At 39.8% G+C, this 20281-nt stretch overlaps 1 long non-coding RNA gene and 1 other non-coding gene across 4 annotated transcripts in view; one reads left to right on the top strand and one right to left on the bottom strand.

Moving 5' to 3' along the window:
• LOC138929725 (uncharacterized) overlaps positions 1-20281 on the bottom strand; it is a 259119-nt gene that overhangs the window by 160360 nt on the left and 78478 nt on the right. The window lies entirely within an intron of this gene.
• On the top strand, positions 9607-9679 carry TRNAE-UUC (transfer RNA glutamic acid (anticodon UUC)). Its single transcript has one exon. It is a non-coding gene; the product is annotated as a tRNA-Glu (tRNA).

The raw sequence follows: 20281 nt of genomic DNA, 5'->3' as shown, positions 1-20281 counted from the left end.
TCCACAGAAATAACAAATATACAGCTACATGTGGAGAGAAATCCAGAAACTAGCTGAGAAAATCCTACATATGGGGCAAATGAAGAATAAGAAAAACAATGAAGTAGGTAGAAGAGGCTGATAAACAGTCTGTTCATAAACTTTCCTTTGGCATGGCAACAAACAGTAGAAAGGAATTCACAACTTTGTTTTTCCCTGAGGAGTGAAGGGCTCAACATCTAAAGTCCCATCCAGTGTAAATCAGCACTGCATCTATGTGCTGACTGAGACCCTCTCCTTTGAGACAATGGCAGGTCTTAAAGTCAAAGTAAAGTGTCTGACTCTTTGTGACCCCATGGACTATATAGCCCAAGGAATTCTCCAGGCCAGAATGCTAAAGTGGGTAGCCTTTCACTTCTCTAGGGGATCATCCCAACCTAGGGATTGAACACATATCTCCTGCATTGCAGGCAGATTCTTTACCAGCTGAGCCACAAGGGAAGCCCAAGAATACTGGAGTGGGTCAGTTCAGTTCAGTTGCTCAGTCGTGTCTGACTCTTTGTGACCCAGTGAATCGCAGCACGCCAGGCCTCCCTGTCCATCACCAACTCCCAGAGTTCACTCAGACTCACGTCCATCAAGTCAGTGATGCCATCCAGCCATCTCATCCTCTGTCGTCCCCTTCTCCTCCTGCCCCCAATCCCTCCCAGCATCAGAGTCTTTTCCAATGAGTCAACTCTTCGCATGAGGTGGCCAAAGTACTGGAGTTTCAGCTTTAGTATCATTCCTTCCAAAGAAATCCCAGGGCTGATCTCCTTCAGAATGGACTGGTTGGATCTCCTTGCAGTCCAAGGGACTCTCAAGAGTCTTCTCCAACACCACAGTTCAAAAGTGTCAATTCTTCAGCGCTCAGCCTTCTTCACAGTCCAACTCTCACATCCATACGTGACCACAGGAAAAACCATAGCCTTGACTAGATGAACCTTAGTCGGCAAAGTAATGTCTCTGCTTTTGAATATGCTATCTAGGTTGGTCATAACTTTCCTTCCAAGGAGTAAGCGTCTTTTAATTTCATGGCTGCAGTCACCATCTGCAGTGATTTTGGAGCCCCCCAAAATAAAGTCTGACACTGTTTCCACTGTTTCCCCATCTATTTCCCATGAAGTGATGGGACCAGACGCCATGATCTTCGTTTTCTGAATGTTGAGCTTTAGGCCAACTTTATCACTCTCCTCTTTCACTTTCATCAAGAGGCTCTTTAGTTCCTCTTCACTTTAAAGGGTGGTGTCATCTGCATATGTGAGGTTACTGATATTTCTCCCGGCAATTTTGATTCCAGCTTGTGTTTCCTCCAGTCCAGTGTTTCTCATGATTTACTCTGCATAGAAGTTAAATAAGCAGGGTGACAATATACAGCCTAGACGTACTCCTTTGCCTACTTGGAACCAATCTGTTGTTCCATGTCCAGTTCCAACTGTTGCTTCCTGACCTGCTTACAAATTTCTCAAGAGGCAGGTCAGGTGGTCTGGTATTCCCATCTCCTTCAGAATTTTCCACAGTTTATTGTGATCCACACAGTCAAAGGCTTTGGCATAGTCAATAAAGCAGAAAGAGATGTTTTTCTGGAACTCTCTTGCTTTTTCCATGATCCAGCGGGTGTTGGCAATTTGATCTCTGGTTCCTCTGCCTTTTCTAAAACCAGCTTGAACATCAGGGAGTTCATGGTTCACATATTGCTGAAGCGTGGCTTGAAGAATTTTGAGCATTACTTTACTAGCGAGTGAGATGAGTGCAATTGTGCGGTAGATTCAGCATTCTTTGGCACTGCCTTTCTTTGGGATTGGAATGAAAACTGACCTTTTCCAGTCCTTTGGCCACTGCTGAGTTTTCCAAATTTGCTGGCATATTGAGTGCAGCACTTTCACAGCATCATCTTCCAGAATTTGAAATAGCTCTACTGGAATTCCATTACCTCCACTAGCTTTGTTTGTAGTGATGCTTTCTAAGGCCCACTTGACTTCACATTCCAGGATGTCTGGCTCTAGGTGAGTGATCACTCCATCGTGATTATCTGGGTCATGAAGATCTTTTTTGTACAGTTCTTCTGTGTATTCTTGCCACCTCTTCTTAATATCTTCTGCTTCTGTTAGGTCCATATCATTTCTGTCCTTTATCAAGCCCATCTTTGCATGAAATGTTCCCTTGGTATCTCTAATTTTCTTGAAGAGATCTCTAGTCTTTCCCATTCCGTTGTTTTCCTCTATTTCTTTGCATTGATAACTGAGGAAGGCTTTCTTATCTCTCCTTGCTATTCTTTGGAACTCTGCATTCAGATGCTTATATCTTTCCTTTTCTCCTTTGCTTTTCACCTCTCTTCTTTTCACAGCTGTTGTAAGGCCTCCCCAGACAGCCATTTTACATTTATTTTCCATGGGGATGGTCTTGATCCCTGTCTCCTGTACAATGTCATGAAACTCCATCCATAATCCATCAGGCATTCTATCTATCAGATCTAGCCCCTTAAATCTATTTCTCACTTCCACTGTATAATCATAAGGGATTTGATTTAGGTCATGCCTGAATGGTCTAGCAGTTTTCCCTACTTTCTTCAATTTCAGTCTGAATTTGGCAATAAGGAGTTCACGATCTGAGCCACAGTCAGCTCCTGGTCTTGTTTTTGTTGACTCTATAGAGCTTCTCCATCTTTGGCTGCAAAGAATATAATCAATCTGATTTCCGTGTTGACCATCTGGTGATGTCCATGTGTAGAGTCTTCTCTTGTGTTGTTGGAAGAGGGTGTTTGCTATGACCAGTGTGTTCTCTTGGCAAAACTCTATTAGCCTTTGCCCTGCTTCATTCCGCATTCCAAAGCCAAATTTGCCTCTACTCCAGGTGTTTCTTGACTTCCTACTTTGCATTCTAGTCCCCTATAATGAAAAGGACATCTTTTTTGGGTGTTAGTTCTAAAAGGTCTTGTAGGTCTTCATAGAACCATTCAACTTCAGCTTCTTCAGCATTACTGATTGGGGCATAGACTTGGATTACCGTGATATTGAATGGTTTGCCTTGGAGACAAACAGAGATCATTCTGTCATTCTTGAGATTGCATCCAAGTACTGCATTTCGGACTCTTTTGTTGACCATGATGGCTACTCCATTTCTTCTGAGGGATTCCTGCCCGCAGCAGTAGATATAATGGTCATCTGAGTTAAATTCACCCATTCCAGTCCATTTTAGTTTGCTGATTCCTAGAATGTCGACGTTCACTCTTGCCATCTCTTGTTTGACCACTTCCAATTTGCCTTGATTCATGGACCTGACATTCCAGGTTCCTATGCAGTATTGCTCTTTACAGCATCAGACCTTGCTTCTATCACCAGTCACATCCACAGCTGGGTATTGTTTTCGCTTTGGCTCTATCCCTTCATTCGTTCTAGAGTTATTTCTCCACTGATCTCCTGTAGCATATTGGGCACCTACCGATCTGGGGAGTTCCACTTTCAGTATCTTATTATTATGCCTTTTCATACTGTTCATGGGGTTCTCAAGGCAAGAATACTGAAGTAGTTTGCCATTCCCTTCTCCAGTGGACCACATTCTGTCAGACCTCTCCACCATGACCCACCTGTCTTGTGCGGATCCACACAGCATGGCTTAGTTTCATTGAGTTAGACGAGGCTGTGGTCCTAGTGTGATTAGATTGACTAGTTTTCTGTGAGTGTGGTTTCAGTTTGTGTGCCCTCTGATGCCCTCTTGCAATACCTACCATCTTACTTGGGTTTCTCTTACCTTGGACGTGGGATATCTCTTCACGGCTGCTCCAGCAAAGCGCAGTCACTGCTCCTTACCTTGGACGAGGGGTATCTCCTCACGGCTGCCCCTCATGATCTTGAACGTTTAGTAGCTCCTCTTGGCCCTCCTGTACCCGTGCAGACACCACTCCTTGCATGTGGTGTTGCTCCTCTCAGCCCTATTCAGATCAAGGAATCCCAAGTACCAAATAACGAGAACTAAAGGGATATATATCAAGACACATTATAACTAAATTGTCAAAAACTAAAGACAAAGAAAGAATCTTAAAAGCAGCAAGAGAAAAGCAACTTGTTACATACGAGGGTGCTCCCATAAGATAAAGAGCAGATTTCTCAATAGAAACCTTAGGGCAGAAGGGAGTGGATGATATATTCAAAGTGGTGAAAGAAAAGATGACGCCAACCAAGAATACTCTACCTAGCAAAGTAATACTTTGGGACTAACGGAGTGATAGAGTTTCCCAACAGAAGCTGAAGGAGTTCATCATCACTAGACCAACCTTATAAGAAAGGTTAAAGGGGATTCCTCAAGCTGAAACAAAAGGATACTAGTTAGTAACATGAAACATATAAAACTATGAAACTCATTAGAATAAGTAAATATAGAGTTAAATTTAGAATATGCTAATATCTTGACAGTTAAACGTAAATCATTGTCAACTCTAGTGTAACAGTTAAAACACAAAAGTATTAGAAATAACTATATCTACAATAATTTGCTATGGATGTACAATATAAATTGATGTAAACTGTAATATCAAAATGTAAATCTGGGGGAATATAAAAATGTAGAGCTTTTGTATGCATTTGAAGTTAAGTTATTGATCACCTTAAAAGGGATAGTTATAAGATGCTTTATGTAAGCTTCATGGTATCCACAAAGCAAAAACTAATAGATAAACAAAAGAGAAAGGGAAAGGAATTCAAGCATACCACTATAGAGTATCATCAAAACCCAAAGGAAGATAGCACGAGAGGAAGAAAGGAAAAAAAAGAATAGGAACTAGAAAATAGTCAGGAAACAATGAACAAAATGCCAGTACTAGGTCCATATGTATGAACAATTACTTTAAATATTTATGGATTAAGTTTTCCAATCAAAAGATACAGAATGGCTCAGTGGATTAAAAACAACACCCAACTAATTGCTACAAGAAACTCACTTCAACTTTAAAAACACATGTAGACTGAAAGTGAAAAACATACTCCACGCAAATTGAAACCAAAAGAAAGCAGAGGTAGCTATATTCATATCAGACAGAATAGCCTTTAAGCCAAAAACTATGACAAGAGGCATAAAATGATAAACAGGTCAATTTATCAAGAAGCTATAACAATTGTAACTATGCTCCAAACATCAAAGCAAGTAAATATATAAAGCAGGCATTAATGAACCAATGGGAGAGATAGCAATACAATAGTAGTGGAGGATTTCAATATTGCATTTACAAGATAGATCACCCAGATGGAAAATTAATAAAGAAACACTGGACTTAAACTACACGTTAGACGAAATTGACCCAACAGACATGCACAAAACAGGCATCCAATAGCAGCACAATACGTATTCTTCTTAAGCAAATATGAAACTATCTCCAGGATAGAGCATATGTTAGGCCACCAAAAGTTCTTAATAAATTTAAAATTTAAATTATATGAAACATCTTTTCTGACCACAATGTTATGAAATCAATTATAGCAAGAAAAACAGAAAATTCAAAAATATGTGGAAATTAATCAACATCCTATGAACAACCAATGGGTCATGAAAGAAATAAAAAGAGAAATGAAAAATATTTTGAAACAAATGAAAATGGAAAACACAAAATACCAAAACTTATGACTGGCAAAATGAGTTCCAAGAGGACAGGTTATAGCAATAAATGCCTACTTTAAGGGGGAAAAAAAAAAAAAGATCTCCACAACACTGTAAGTCAACTATACTTCAATAAAAAAGAAAGAAAAAGACCCATATAAACAACTATCCTTACATTTCAAGGAAGTAGAAAAGAACAAAATAGGCTCAAAATCAGTAGAAGGAAGGATCTAACAAAGATCAAAGTGAAACAGGTGAAACAGAGACTAAAAAGACAATTTAAAGGTCAATGAAACTAAAATCTGGTTTTTAAAAAAGATAAATAAAATTGACAAACCCTTAGCTAAACTAAGAAAAAAAGAGTGAAGATCAAATAAAATCAATATTGAAATAAGAGACATTACAGCTGATAACACAGAAATACTACGGACATAAAAAGTATTATGATAAATTATACACCAACAAGGGGCTTCCCAGGTGGTGCTAATGGTGAAGAACCTGCCCGCCACTGCAGGAGACATAAGAGACACAGGTTTGATCCCTGGGACAGGAAGGAGGGCATGGAGGAGGGCATGGCAACCCACTCCAGTATTCTTGTCTGGAAAATCCCATACTGGGGTAGGTTGCCATTATTGGTCTGTTCAGATTTTCTGTTTCTTCATCATTTAGCGTTGATAGGTTGTATACGTCTATGAATTTATCCATTCATTCTAGGTTATCTAATTTGTTGGTATATGTGTGTGCATGCTAGGTCACTTCAGTCATGTCTGACTCTTTGAGACTTTATGAACTGTAGCCCCCAAATCCCTGGGTCAGGAAGATTCCCCTGGAGTATGAAATGGCAACTCACTCCAGTATTCTTGCCTGGAATATCCCGTGGACAAAGGAGCCTGATGGGTTACAGTCCACGGGGCTGTAGAGAGTGAGACACAACTGAGCGACTGAGCACACACAAACACACGCTGAAGATAAGAAAATTGAAGGCAACACCCTAATGGACATAGATGCAAAAATCCGCAATAAAATATTAGCAGATTAAATTCAAAAGCACAATAGGTGGATTACACATTATAATCAAGTGAGATTTCTTCCAGGGATTCAAGGATGGATCAACACATGCAAATCAATATATGTGATATACCGCATTAACAGAATGAAGGATAAAAATCATAGCATCATTGCAATAGATGCAGAAAAATCATTTGACAAAATTTAATATATTTTCATTATAAAAGCTCACAGAAAACTGGGTAAAAGAAGAATTTATTTAGTTGGCTATACCGGCCCTTAGTTGCAGTACATGGGATCTTTAGTTGCGTAAAGCAAACCCTTAATTGTGGTATGTGGAATCTAGCTCCCTGACCAAGAATCAAACCTGGGCTGTCTGCATTGGAAGCGTGAAGTCATAACCACTGAACAACCAAGGAAGTCCTATCACATTTTTTAATTATTATTCAACATAGTACTGGAAGTCTTAGCCAGTGGAATTAAGCAAGAAAAGGAAATATGGGGCATCCATATCAGAAAGGAAGAACTAAAACTATCTCTTTGCAGATACAACAATATGACATATCGAAAACCTAAAGATTCCACCAAAAAAACACTGTCATCATGGTATCCACAAAGCTAAAACCTAATAAATTCAGTAAAGTTGTAGGATACAAAATTAATATACAAAATCAGTTGTGCCCACAAAATGGGAAAAAATATTTCCAAACAATAAAACCAACAAGGGATTAGATTCCAAAATTTACAAGCAGCTCAATATCCAAAAAACAAACAACCCAATCAAAAAGTGGGCAGAAGACAAAATAGACATTTCTCCAAAGAAGGCATACAGATGCCCAAGAGGCACATGAGAAGATGCTCAACAGCACTAATTATCAGAGAAATGCAGATCAAAACAACAATGAGATATCACCTCACACCTCTCAGAATGGCTATTATCAAAAAACCTACAAAAAATAAACGCTGCGGAGGATGTGGAGAGAAGAGAACCCTCCTACACTGTTGGTGGGAATGTAAATGGATACAGCCATTATGGAGAACAGTATGGAGGTTCCTTACAAAACTAAAAATAGAACTGCCATACCATCTAGCAGTCCCACTCCTGAGTGTATGTCTGGAGAAAAGCATAGTTTGAAAGGATACCTGTATTCCAATATTCATTGCAGCACTATTAACAATAGCCAAGACATGGAAGCAACCTAAATGTCCACTGACAAATGAATGGATAAAGATGTGGTGCATATATACAATGGAGTATTACTCAGCCATTAAAAAGAATGGAATAATACATTTACAGCCACATGAATGGATCTGGAGATTATCACACTAAGTGAAGCAAGTCAGACAGGGAAAGACAAATATTATATGATATCCCTTATATCCAGGATCTAAAAAAATTATACAAATGAACTTATTTACAAAACAGAAACAGACTCACAGACTTAGAGAATAAATGTATGGTTACTGGGGGAATAGTGGCAGAGAGGAATAGATCGGAAGTTTGGGATTGACTTGTACACACTCCTTGCTACATTTAGAATGGATAACCAACAAGGAACTACTGTAAAAATAAATGAATAACTGACTAATTTAAAATGTTATATTTAAAGCATTATAAAAACAGTTACTACATACATACCAAGTATTTTTTTTTAAAAAAAAGGTCAGTTTTGTTTCTATACAGTAATAATAAACTATCAGAAAAAGAAATTAAGGAAACAATCCAATTTATAATAGCATCTAAAAGAATAAAACACTTAGAAATAACTTTAACCAACAAGGTGAAAGATTTAAACACTAAAAACTATAAAGCACTGATGATAGAAGTTGAAGAAGATATAAATAAATAGGAAAATATTCTGTATTCATGGCTTGGAAGAATTATATTGCTAAAATGTCCATACAAGCCAAAGCCAATGCAATCCCTACAAAAATTCCAATGGCATGTTTCACAGATACAGAAAAATGCTCAAATTCATATGGAACCACAAAAATTTCCAAAGTACAGAACCATCTTGAGAAAGAAAAGCAAAAGTGGAGGCATCACACTATCTGATTGCAAACTAAATTGCAAAGCTGTAGTAATCAAAACAGAATTATATGGGTATAAAAACAGATACATATATCCATTGAACAGAATAGTGATCCCAGAAATAGAGCCATGCACATATGGTTAATTAATTTTCAACAGGAAGTCAAGACTATACAGCAGAACAGTCTTTTCAAAAAATGGTATTGAGAAAACTGGACAGCTGCATGGAAAAGACTAAAACTGGATCCTTATCTTACACCACACACAATAACCAACTCAAAATGGATTAAATACTTGAAAGAAAAACCTGAACCTGTAAAGAAGAAAACATAGGACATAATCTCTTTGACATTGGTCTTGGATTTTTTGGATTTGACAACAAAAATAAACAAGTGGATCAACATGAAACTAAAAGGCATAGCAAAGCCATCGACAAAATGCAAAGGCACCTAAGGACTGGGATAGAATATTTGCAAACCACATATTCAGTAAGGGGTTAATATCCCAAAATATACAAGGAACTCATACAACTCAATAGCATAAATAAATAAGTAACCCAATTGAATAATGGAGAGAGGACCTGAATAAATACATTTCCAAAGAAGACACATAAATGGCCAGCAGGTACATGAAAAGATGTTCAACATCATTAGTCACCAGGGAAACGCAGATCAAAATCACAGTGAGATATCACCTTATAACTGTTAGGATGGCCATTATCAAAAAGTTATAACAATTATCAGTGAGGGCATGGAGAAAAGGGAACCCTCGTACACTGTGGTAGAAATGTAATCTGGTACAACCACTATGGAAACACTATGCAGGTTCCTCAAGAAATTAAAAATAGAACTACCATAAGATCCGGCAAGTCTATTTCTAGGTATATACACGAAGGAAACAAAGTCACATTTTTGCAGAGCTATCTGCAAGATTACTGCAGCATTATTCACAACAGAAACTCCCTGGTGGTCCAGTGGTTAGGACTCGGTGCTTTCACTGCTGAGGGCCCGGGTTCAATCCCTGGTCGGGGAGCTGAGATCCCACAAGCAAGGCTTGGCCAAAAATAATAATAATAGATGGTGAAGGACAGGGAAGCCTGGCATGCTGTAGTCCATGGGGCTGCAAAGACTGAGCAGACATGACTGAGAGATTGAACAACAACAAAAAGGCATGAAAACAATATAAATTGTCCCTCAATAGATGAGTGGATAAAGGAATTGTGTAATACATATATAGTTGGCTCTTGAACAACTAAGGGGTTAGGGATACTGACCCTCCAACAGTCAATAATTAACATATGACTTATTATTTTCCCTCCAAATACTCAGTTCCTCCAATTTGGAGTTTCTGCATCTGCAGATTCAACCAACCCTGAATCTTGCAGAACTGTAGGATGTACTATTGAAAAAAATCCACACATAAGTGTATTCATGCAGTTCAAGGTTGTATTGTTCGAGGGTCAGCTCTGTGTGTGTGTGCGTGTGTGTAAAATGGAATGTTATGCTGAATGTTCTGCAGCCTTTGAATAAAGGAACTCCTGCTATTCGTGATGACATGGATAAATGAGGAAGGCGTTATGTTATGTGAACTAAGACAGACAGAGGAAGACAAATACTGCACGTGTTCTGCATGTCTACAGAGAATAGAAGAGTGTTTGCCAGGGGCTGGAGAATGCGAGAAAGAGGGGGAGGCTGCTAAAATGGTACAAAATTTCAGTTAATAAGATGAGTAAGGTCTGAGAATCTGATGTCGAACATAGTGACTATAATTGATATTATGGTTCAGTTCAGTTCAGTCACTCAGTTGTGTCTGACTCTTTCTGATATTAAGGTATTGGATAATCAAAATTTGCAAAGAGTAAAACAAGTGTTTTCATTAAAGAAAAAAGTCTATATATGAGGTGATGAATGTATTAATTCATGGTAGAAATTCTTTCACAATATACATATGTATCAAATCATTGTACGATTTAAATAATTACACTTTGATAGGTGAATTATACCTCAGTGAAGCTGAAAAAATACTTGTAAACATTGACATTTTTATGTTGCTGAGTATTTCAACTTGTTGCCTTTTATAAAAATAGTATTGTGCTTTACCTTTGTAGGAAGTTAAATTGCAGAAGAGTATAATCTTTTCAGAACTTGTTTTTCAACTCTCTCTTAGTGTGACTCTAGAGTAGTATGCTTTACAAATATTTTCACCTTACTAATAAGGTGTAACCCTGCAGGAGTCTCTTCTTTGTACCCTGGGGGATTAATAAGGATGCTATTCTGGCTGATTGGGTCCTGACTGCCTCCCAGCCGCATATGAGGTCTAGTAATGTTTGGCTTATAGTTTCATAGTCTTTCTTTGCCCATCCCTGTAGAACTTCACTCTACACATGTGCAGCTTAGTATTCAGCAGAGACTCAATGAGACACCCACACAGATTTTTGGATTTCCTTTTCTGTTTCAGTTCAGTTCAGATGCTCAGTCATGTCCAACTCTTTGTGACCCCATGGACTGTGTAACACGCCAGGCTTCCCTGTTCATCACCAACTCTCGGAGCTTACTCAAAATCATGTCCAACGAGTCGGTGATGCAATCCAACCATCTCATCCTCTGTCATCCCCTTCTCCTCCCACCTTCAATCTTTCCCAACATCAGGAATTTTTCCAGTGAGTCAGTTCTTCGCATCTGGTAGCCAGAGTATTAGAGTTACAGTATCAGCATCAGTCCTTCCAATGAATATTCAGGACTGATTTCCTTTAGGATTGACTGGTTGGAGCTCCTTGCAGTCCAAGGGACTCTAAAGAGTCTTCTCCAACACCACAGTTCAAAAGCATCAGTTCTTCGGTGCTCAGCTTTCTTTGTGGTCTAACTCTCACATCCATGCATGACTGCTGGAAAAACCATACTTTGACTAGATGGACCTTTGTTGGACACCGTTGCTGGGCAGCTTTGTTGGACAGCTTTTCTGTTTAGCTCCCTCCATTATAAAACTCTGGCCCACAAGTTCCAGTCACCTCAGAGTCAGACACGACTGAAGTGACTTAGCAGTAGCAGCAGCAGCCTCCTTAAACTTAGAACTATATATCATCATCTAGCAAAACTACTATATTTTGCTTGAGATTCTCCTTCCTATACCTTTGTTTACAGTGTGATTTCAAGGAGAAAGCCAGTCTATCACAGACTTCATCTCATACATTTCTCTTCTTTCGGCATCAAAGGCTCATCTTGCCTGCAGTCTATTGTTGAAAACAGTGTTTCAGATATTTGTTCTGTTTTCTGGTCATTTATCATGGGAACCCAAGTCTGGTTCTTGTTAATCCATCATAGCTGGAACTTAGATAACTTCTAAGGAAACTGAAAGAAGGAAAATACAGCATGTTTTATACTTCTTACATGTTTACCATTTGAGGTCTCTTCATTCTTTCCTGAAGATCTAAATTTCCATCTGGGACCTTTTCCCTTTAGTATGACTAATTTCTTTTAGAATTTCCTGTAGTCATGTTTGCTGACGTTGATTTCTCTCAGTTTTTGTTTATCTGAAAAAGTATTCATTTTGCATTCATGTTTGAAGTATACTTTTGCTGAGCATAGAATTCTGGCTTGACAGGATTTCTTTAAATTATTATTTTAGTACTTTAAAGATTTTACTCCATTACCTTTTATTTCCACTGTTTCTGACATGTTTTATCTTGCTTACTCATCATTATGCTTCTTAGATCTGTATGTGTGTGTGTGTGTGTGTGTGTGTGTATGCATTATTAATCAAATATGGGATTACTTGTTAAATTTTTTTCTGTCTCACTTTTACTCATTCCTCTTTCTGATCTCCGGCTACACATATGTTGGATCACTTGACATTTTTCCACGGATCACTGAGGTTCTATTCAACTTTTTAAATCTTTTTTTTTTTTTCTGTTCTCTAGATTGGAAAATTTATGTTAATCTAAGTTCAATGTAATGATCCTTTCTCCTATCATTCCAAATTTTCTGTTAAGCTTATCCATTGAATTTTTTATTCCACATATGGAATTTTTCAGTTCCAGGATTTCCAGTTGGTTCTTTTATATAATTTACATTTCTTCATTGAGATTTCTCATCTTCTCACTCTTTAGAATCATATATTCCTCTAAGTCACTGTATATATTTATAACTTCTACTTAAAATTCTTATTGAAAATTTTAACATCTGAGTCATCTCACAGTTGGTTCCTATTGGCTGATTTTTCATCTTGATTATGAGTTACATTTGCCCATTTCTTGGTATATGGAGTGCTTTTTTATTGTATATTATATACTGCAGACTCTCTGAGAACATTATTTTCCTCAGAAAGGGATTAATCGTTTTTCTAGAATACAGACAACTAGGCAACAGCTGAAACATCCATTTAGTTTGTTTAGTCCTCCAACAGTTGATTTCTACCTGATTCCCTGGAGTATCCCCTCCAGTTGCAGAAATTAGTAATAAGCCACAAAGTGGTTAAAACTTATATGCCGAATTTGGGCTTACCCTTCTACACCTTTCTCCTTTCCAGGATTTCCTCCCTACCTTTGCAACAATTTTGGCAACCTCAAACTCTGTCCTCTGGCACTATATGGCTGTAATACTGGACCTTTCGGCATGCAGTCCAGCCATCCTGCACCATGCAGGTAGAATGATTGGGTATAAAACTCTCATTCAGTTGCCCTCTTTCATGACATGATATCCCTCCAGTTCACACTATCTCACACTCATCAGAGCCTTTAAAGGGGTGATTTTAACATTTTAATTCAGAGTGTATCATTGTTATCTGTAAGTGGGGTTAACACAATACAATATTGCATAGGAACCTGGAATGTCAGGTCCATGAATCAAGGCAAATTGGAAGTGGTCAAACAGGAGATGGCAAGAGTGAATGTAGACATTCTAGGAATCAGTGAACTAAAATGGACTGGAATGGGTGAATTTAACTCAGATGACCATTATATCTACTACCGCAGGCAGGAATCCCTCAGAAGAAATGGAGTAGCCATCATGGTCAACAGAAGAGTCCGAAATGCAGTACGTGGATGCAATCTCAAAAACGACAGAATGATCTCTGTTTGTCTCCAAGGCAAACCATTCAATAACACAGTTATCCAAGTCTATGCCCCAACCAGTAACGCTGAAGAAGCTGAACTTGAAAGGTTTTATGAAGACCTACAAGACCTTTTAGAACTAACACCCAAAAAAGATGTCCTTTTTATTATTGGAGACTGGAATGCAAAAGTAGGAAGTTAAGAAACACCTGGGATAACAGGCAAATTTGGCCTTGGAATGCGGAATGAAGCAGGGCAAAGACTAACAGAGTTTTGCCAAGAAAATGCACTGGTCATAGCGAACACCCTCTTCCAAAAACACAAGAGAAGACTCTACACATGGACATCACCAGATGGTCAACACCAAAATCAGATTGATTATATTCTTTGCAGCCAAAGATGGAGAAGCTCTATATAGTCAACAAAAACAAGACCAGGAGCTGACTGTGGCTGAGATCATGAACTCCTTATTACCAAATTCAGACTGAAATTGAAGAAAGTAGGGAAAACCGCTAGACCATTCAGGTATGACCTAAATCAAATCCCTTATGATTATATAGTGGAAGTGAGAAATAGATTTAAGAACCTAGATCTGATAGATAGAGTGCCTGATGGATTATAGAATGAGGTTCGTGACATTGTACAGGAGACAGGGATCATGACCATCCCATGGAAAAGAAATGCAAAAAAAGCAAAATGGCTGTCTGGGGAGGCCTTACAAAAGCTGTGAAAAGGAGAGAGGTGAAAAGCAAAGGAGAAAAGGAAAGATATAAGCATCTGAATGCAGAGTTCCAAAGAATAGCAAGGAGAGATAAGAAAGCCTTCCTCAGTGATCAATGCAAAGAAATAGAGAAAAAGAACAGAATGGGAAAAACTAGAGATCTCTTCAAGAAAATTAGAAGGGAACATTTCATGCAAAGATGGGCTCGAAAAAGGACAGAAATGGTCTGTACCTAAAAGCAGAAGATATTAAGAAGACGTGGAAGAATGCACAGAAGAACTGTACAAAAAAGATCTTCACGACCCAGATAATCATGATGATGTGATAACTAATCTGGAGCCAGATATCCTGGAATGTGAAGTCAAGTGGGCCTTGGAAAGCATCGCTATGAACTAAGCTAGTGGAGGTGGTGGAATTCCAGTTGAGCTGTTTCAAATCCTGAAAGATGATGCTGTGAAAGTGCTGCACTCAATATGCCAGCACATTTGGAAAACTCAGCAGTGGCCACAGGACTGGAAAAGGTCAGTTTTCTTCCAATCCCAAAGGAAGGCAATGTTAAAAAATGCTCAAACTACTGCACAATTGCACTCATCTCACATGCTAGTAAAGTAATGCTCAAAATTCTCCAAGCCAGGCTTCAGCAATATGTGAACCATGAACTTCCAGATGTTCAAGCTGGTTTTAGAAAAGGCAGAGGAACCAGAGATCAAATTGCCAACACCCGCTGGATCATGGAAAAAGCAAGAGAGTTCCAGAAAAACATCTCTTTCTGCTTTATTGACTATGCCAAAGCCTTTGACTGTGTGGATCACAATAAACTGTGGAAAATTCTGAGAGAGATGGGAATCCCAGACCACCTGACCTGCCTCTTGAGAAATCTGTATGCAGGCCAGGAAGCATCAGTTAGAACCGGACATGGAACAACAGACTGGTTCCAAATAGGAAAAGGAGTACGTCAAGGCTGTATATTGTCACCCTGCTTATTTAACTTACATGCAGAGTACATCATGAGAAACGTTGGACTGGAAGAAACACAAGCTGGAATCAAGATTGCCGGGAGAAATACCAATAACCTCAGATATGCAGATGACACCACCCTTATGGCAGAAAGTGAAGAGGAAATAAAAAGCCTCTTAATGAAAGTGAAAGAGGAGAGTGAAAAAGTTGGCTTAAAGCTCAACATTCAGAAAACAAAGATCATGGCATCCGGTCCCATCACTCCATGGGAAATAGATGGAGAAACAGTGGAAACAGTGTCAGACTTTATTTCTCTGGGCTCCAAAATCACTGCAGATGGTGACTGCAGCCACGAAATTAAAAGACGCTTACTCTTTGGAAGGACTGTTATGACCAACCTAGATAGCATATTCAAAAGCAGAGACATTACTTTGCCGACTAAGGTCCGTCTAGTCAAGGCTATGGTTTTTCCAGTAGTCATGTATGGATGTGAGAGTTGGACTGTGAAGAAGGCTGAGTGCTGAAGAATTGATGCTTTTGAACTGTGGTGTTGGAGAAGACTCTTGAGAGTCCCTTGGACTGCAAGGAGATCCAACCAGTCCATTCTGAAGGAGAACAGCCTTGGGATTTCTTTGGAAGGAATGATACTAAAGCTGAAACTCCAGTACTGTGGCCACCTCATGCAAAGAGTTGACTCATTGGAAAAGACTCTGATGCTGGGAGGGATTGGGGGCAGGAGGAGAAGGGGATGACAGAGGATGAGATGGCTGGATGGCATCACGGACTCAATGGATGTGAGTTTGAGTGAACTCTGGGAGTTGGTGATGGACAGGGAGGCCTGGCGTGCTGGGATTCATGCGGTCACAAAGAGTCGGACATGACTGAGCGACTGAACTGAACTGAACTGAACTGTCCCTTATATCTGAATAATTAACATTCCAAGTCCTTCATTTTAATCATACCATGCACGTTCAGTCGCTCAGTTGTGTCCAACTCTTTGCTACCCCATGGACTCTAGCCCACCAGGCTGCTCTGTCCGTGGGATTCTCAAGGCAAGCACACTGGAGTGGGTTGCCATTTCCTACTCCAGGGGATCTTCCCGACCTAGCGATCAAACCCAAGTATCCTGCATTGGCAGGTGGATTCTTTAGCACTGTACCCCCTGGGAAGCCCAGAAGAGATGTTGTTGCTGTTTCTTAGGCCTTCCTGTTGTTGTTTAGTCACCCAGTCAGGTCTGCCCCTTTTAGGTTCCCAGGGACTACCAAAGTATAGTTATAAAGGTCCTGACTGAGCAAGGCGCTGTACCCAGCAAGTTAAACACATGCAGTCTCCATTGCCAAAGCAGAGAACATCATGAAGAAGGAAAACAATTAGATGTAAACACTGAATGGTGATTCTTTTAAGTTTCTGGCCTACTAAGCCTACAGGATGCCAAACATCTGGACAGAAGATGCAACACCAGGCAGGAAGCTCACTATTCTTCCATATAATTGAATAGACTTTTATGTGAATTGTATAAACCTAGCAATTAAAATAGTTACACCAACTTATATTTCCATAATGATTTACAACTGCAGGGTGCATATATATGTAATCATATGTGTGTAAAAACCTTTATTTAATTACCATATCCTTATGGAATAGGCTTAATTATCCAATTTTATAGATGAGGAAGTTGAAAGCCTTTATCAAATATGTATTGATCTCATCATCTGTGCCAGACACAAGGCCTATGAAGGAGAAATAAAACAGTTCCTGCCCTAAGTTCAGTTCAGTTGCTCAGTTGCGTCCAACTCTTTGCGACCCCATGAATCCCAGCACGCCAGGCCTCTCTGTCCATCACCAACTCCCAGAGTTCACTCAGGCTCACATCCATCGAGTCGGTGAGGCCATCCAGCCATCTCATCCTCTGTCGTCCCCTTCTCCTCCTGCCCCCAAGCCCTCCCAGCATCAGAGTCTTTTCCAGTGAGTCAGCTCTTCGCATGAGGTAGCCAAAGTACTGGAGTTTCAGCTTCAGCATCAGTCCTTCCAAAGAAATCCCAGGGCTGATCTCCTTCAGAATGGACTGGTTGGATCTCCTTGCAGTCCAAGGGACTCTCAAGAGTCTTCTCCAACAACACAGTTCAAAAGCATCAATTCTTCAGCACTCAGCCTTCTTCACAGTCCAACTCTCACATCCATACATGACTACTGGAAAAACCATAGCCTTGACTAGACGGACCTTAGTCGGCAAAGTAATGTCTCTGCTTTTGAATATGCTATCTAGGTTGGTCATAACAGTCCTTCCAAGGAGTAAGCGTCTTTTAATTTCATGGCTGAAATCAACATCTGCAGTGATTTTGGAGCCCCAAAAAATAAAGTCTGACACTGGTTCCACTGTTTCCCCATCTATTTCCTATGAAGTGATGGGACCGGATGCCATGATCTTTGTTTTCTGAATGTTGAACTTTAAGCCAACTTTTTCACTCTCCTCTTTCACTTTCACTAAGAGGCTTTTTAGTTCCTCTTCACTTTCTGCCATAAGGGTGGTGTCATCTGCATATCTGAGGTTATTGATATTTTTCCCTGCAATCTTGATTCCAGCTTGTGTTTCTTCCAGTCCAGCGTTTCTCATGATGTACTCTGCATATAAGTTAAATAAGCAGAGTGACAATATACAGCCTTGACGTACTCCTTTTCCTATTTGGAACCAGTCTGTTGTTCCATGTCCAGTTCTACTTGTTGCTTCCTGGCCTGCATACAGATTTCTCAAGAGGCAGGTCAGGTGGTCTGGTATTCCCATCTCTTTCAGAATTTTCCACAGTCCTGCCCTATAGGTGCTCACAAACCAAGGGAGGAGCTGGGAATTGAACAAATTTGACTTGCTCAAGGTCACACAACTGTTTATGTCAGATCTGGGACTCTGTCCAACTCTTCTGACACCAAGTTCAGCACTGTCTTCACAGCTGCCTCCAGTAAAGGCCAGAGGCATTTATAGAGCAGTGAGCAGAAAGGGAAGGGAGAAAGGTGACACTGGAGTTGGGAAACTCTTGCCACTAATACTGAGATCAGAAGTGAAGTACAAGTCATTAGCATTACAATTATGAAGACTGTAACCAGACGCTGATAAATGCTTTTAATGTAATGTTAGGTTAAAAATAAAAAAAGCAGCACACAAACAGCATGTCTACCCATGTACACGCGATACATATATATGGACAGGATAAGTATAGGACAAGATGACGGGTAAATTTAATTTAAACAGCTGGATTTTATTTTCACGTAGCAAGTGTATGGCCAAAGTTTCCCTTTTTCTCTTTCTTTCTTTTTCTTATTACTCTATAGTTCTGTCGATGTTGCTAAAATATAAGTGATAGGTAGGAAAAAGAGATAATAGGGAAATGTCAAAGCTTTGGCAGCCAGACAGACCTGGATTCAAATCCCAGTTTTGCCAGTGACTAGCTGTATGATCTGCTGGTAGCTCAGCTGGTAAATAACCCGACTGCAATGATGGAGACCCCAGTTCCTGGGTCGGAAAGATCCCCTGGAGAAGAGATAGGCTATCTACTCCAAAGAATAGCAAGGAGAGATAAGAAAGTGATCAATTGATCACTTCCTCAGTGATCAATGCAAAGAAATAGAGGCAAACAATAGAATGGGAAAGACTAGAGATCTCTTCAAGAGAATTAGGGATACCAAGGGAATATTTTATGCAAAGAAGGGCATAACAAAGGACAGAAATGGTATGGACCTAATACAAGCAGAGGATGCTAAGAAGTGGTGGCAAGAATACCCAGGAGAACTATACAAAAAAAAGATCTTCATGACCCAGATAACCACGATGGTGCGACATCCTGGACTGTGAAATCAAGTGAGTCTTAGGAAGCATCACTACAAACAAAGTTAGTGGAGGTGACGGAATTCTCACTGAAAGTGAAAGTGAAAGTTCCTCAGTCGTATCCAACTCTTTGTGACTGTATAGTCCATGGAATTCTGCAGACCAGAATACTAGAGTGGGTAGCTGTTTCCTTCTCCAGGGGGTCTTCCCAACCCAGGGATATAATCCAGATCTCCCACATTGCAGGCATATTCTTTACCAGCTGAGCCACAAGGGAAGCCCAAGAATACTTGGGCTAGGAGGGACAGGAGTGGGTAGCCTATCCCTTCTCCAGCGAATCTTTCTAACCTAGAATCGAACCAGGGTCTCCTGCATTGCAGGCAGATTCTTTACCAATTGAGTTAGCAGGGAAGTATCAAACTATACAAAAAAGATCTTAATGACCCAGAACTGGACATGGAACAACAGACTGGTTCCAAATAGGAAAAGGAGTGCGTCAAGGCTGTATATTGTCATCCTGCTTATTTAACTTCTATGCAGAGTACAACATGAGAAATGCTGGACTGGAAGAAACACAAGCTGGAATCAAGATTGCCGGGAAAAATATCAATAACCTCAGATATGCAAATGACACCACCCTTATGGCAGAAAGTGAAGAGGAACTGAAAAGCCTCTTGATGAAAGTAAAAGAGGAGAGTGAAAAAGTTGGCTTAAAGCTCAACATTCAGAAAACGAAGATCATGGCATCTGGTCCCATCACTTCATGGCAAATAGATGGGGAAACAGTGGAAACAGTGTCAGACTTTATTTTTCTGGGCTCCCAAATCACTGCAGATGGTGATTGCAGCCATGAAATTAAAAGATGCTTACTCCTTGGAAGAAAAGTTATGACCAACCTAGATAGCATATACAAAAGCAGAGACATTACTTTGCCGACTAAGGTCCGTCTAGTCAAGGCTATGGTTTTTCCTGTGGTCATGTATGGATGTGAGAGTTGGACTGTGAAGAAGGCTGAGTGCTGAAGAATTGATGCTTTTGAACTGTGGTGTTGGAGAAGACTCTTGAGAGTCCCTTGGACTGCAAGGAGATCCA

Source organism: Ovis canadensis, chromosome 1 (genome assembly GCF_042477335.2).
Source record: "Ovis canadensis isolate MfBH-ARS-UI-01 breed Bighorn chromosome 1, ARS-UI_OviCan_v2, whole genome shotgun sequence".
Classification (NCBI taxonomy): Eukaryota; Metazoa; Chordata; class Mammalia; order Artiodactyla; family Bovidae; genus Ovis; species Ovis canadensis.
The sequence above is the reverse complement of the archived record's forward strand: the minus strand, read 5'-3'. Positions and strand labels throughout refer to the sequence as shown.